This window comes from Colletes latitarsis, unplaced genomic scaffold (assembly GCF_051014445.1).
Source record: "Colletes latitarsis isolate SP2378_abdomen unplaced genomic scaffold, iyColLati1 scaffold0082, whole genome shotgun sequence".
Lineage (NCBI taxonomy): Eukaryota > Metazoa > Arthropoda > Insecta > Hymenoptera > Colletidae > Colletes > Colletes latitarsis.
Window position 1 is genome coordinate 37501 of NW_027488432.1, and position 2500 is coordinate 40000.

A 2500-nucleotide genomic window follows, 5' to 3' on the forward strand; every position below is an offset into this window, starting at 1 on the left:
TTTCTCTTCATCGACCCGGCTCCGAAACGTTCTTCGCCATCTCCCCGAAAGGAGAGGTAAACGACGGCGGGGTTAGGGAATCTGAGAACAACGCAAGCAGTTTTAGGACAAGTGAACGACCCTCAGCCAGGCGTGGTCCAGGAATTTTATCCGTGGACCGCAATGTGCGTTCGAAATGTCGATGTTCATGTGTCCTGCAGTTCACACGTTGACGCGCAATTAGCTGCGTTCTTCATCGACCCACGAGCCAAGTGATCCACCGTTCAGGGTAATCATATACAATTTACAATTTTTTTCTTTGTATTTAAAAATGCTCCTTGTTCTTTGCTTTAAAAATATTCGATGTTCGCACCTCCGACCAGCGTATCGACGGAGGATTGAACGCGCCATATCGACGACAAAAGTTTCTTTTTGTTTCCTGAATGACGGAAAACCATCGTTCGACGGCCGGGCGTACAGTACATTCAAAAGCCTTTGCGCGTGGCTGCGACCAAACGGGTATAATACACCCGTATATTCTTGGTTCCGAACAGTAACTTCACGCGCAATCGGGCGAACGCACGCGGCAGCGCCCATCGGTTGCTCGATGAAATCGATGCGATAAACTACAGCCTTCTCGGCTGGTCGTCGTTAGTCGCGCGAGCAACGGATGGCCGCACAATCGACGCGTCGTCGTTTGCGATTATTCGCCTCACGTTAGCCATGAGTATGTATATTATTCATTTACGAACGAACGCGGCAGCGTCCATCGGTTGCTCGATGAAATCGATGCGATAAACTACAGCCGTCTCGGCTGGTCGTCGTTAGTCGCGCGAGCAACGATGGCCGCAAAATCGACGCGTCGTCGTTTGCGATTATTCGCCTCAAGTTAGCCATGAGTATGTATAACATTCATTTACGAACGAACGCGGCAGCGTCCATCGGTTGCTCGATGAAATCGATGCGATAAACTACAGCCGTTTCGGCTGGTCGTCGTTAGTCGCGCGAGCAACGATGGCCGCAAAATCGACGCGTCGTCGTTTGCGATTATTCGCCTCAAGTTAGCCATGAGTATGTATATTATTCATTTACGAACGAACGCGGCAGCGTCCATCGGTTGCTCGATGAAATCGATGCGATAAACTACAGCCGTTTCGGCTGGTCGTCGTTAGTCGCGCGAGCAACGATGGCCGCAAAATCGACGCGTCGTCGTTTGCGATTATTCGCCTCAAGTTAGCCATGAGTATGTATATTATTCATTTACGAACGAACGCGGCAGCGTCCATCGGTTGCTCGATGAAATCGATGCGATAAACTACAGCCGTTTCGGCTGGTCGTCGTTAGTCGCGCGAGCAACGATGGCCGCAAAATCGACGCGTCGTCGTTTGCGATTATTCGCCTCAAGTTAGCCATGAGTATGTATATTATTCATTTACGAACGAACGCGGCAGCGTCCACCGGTTGCTCGATGAAATCGATGCGATAAACTACAGCCGTCTCGGCTGGTCGTCGTTAGTCGCGCGAGCAACGATGGCCGCAAAATCGACGCGTCGTCGTTTGCGATTATTCGCCTCTGGCTATCCGTGAGTATGTATAATATTCATATACGAACGAACGCGGCAGCGCCCATCGGTTGCTCGATGAAATCGATGCGATAAACTACAGCCTTCTCGGCTGGTCGTCGTTAGTCGCGCGAGCAACGATGGCCGCAAAATCGACGCGTCGTCGTTTGCGATCATTCGCCTCAGGCTATCCGTGAGTATGTATAATATTCATTTACGAACGAACGCGGCAGCGTCCATCGGTTGCTCGATGAAATCGATGCGATAAACTACAGCCGTTTCGGCTGGTCGTCGTTAGTCGCGCGAGCAACGATGGCCGCAAAATCGACGCGTCGTCGTTTGCGATCATTCGCCTCAGGCTATCCGTGAGTATGTATAACATTCATTTACGAACGAACGCGGCAGCGTCCATCGGTTGCTCGATGAAATCGATGCGATAAACTACAGCCGTCTCGGCTGATCGTCGTTAGTCGCGCGAGCAACGATGGCCGCACAATCGACGCGTCGTCGTTTGCGATTATTCGCCTCAGGCTATCCGTGAGTATGTATAACATTCATTTACGAACGAACGCGGCAGCGTCCATCGGTTGCTCGATGAAATCGATGCGATAAACTACAGCCGTCTCGGCTGATCGTCGTTAGTCGCGCGAGCAACGATGGCCGCACAATCGACGCGTCGTCGTTTGCGATTATTCGCCTCAGGCTATCCGTGAGTATGTATAACATTCATTTACGAACGAACGCGGCAGCGTCCATCGGTTGCTCGATGAAATCGATGCGATAAACTACAGCCGTCTCGGCTGATCGTCGTTAGTCGCGCGAGCAACGATGGCCGCACAATCGACGCGTCGTCGTTTGCGATTATTCGCCTCAGGCTATCCGTGAGTATGTATAACATTCATTTACGAACGAACGCGGCAGCGTCCATCGGTTGCTCGATGAAATCGATGCGATAAACT

The 2500-nt window shown here is 51.3% G+C and overlaps 1 non-coding gene across 1 annotated transcript; it reads right to left on the reverse strand.

Annotated features, from left to right (window-relative positions):
- Window positions 1-116: 116 nt before the first annotated feature.
- Window positions 117-271, reverse strand: LOC143351161 (5.8S ribosomal RNA). Its single transcript, XR_013081530.1, has one exon. It is a non-coding gene; the product is annotated as a 5.8S ribosomal RNA (ribosomal RNA).
- Window positions 272-2500: the final 2229 nt, after the last annotated feature.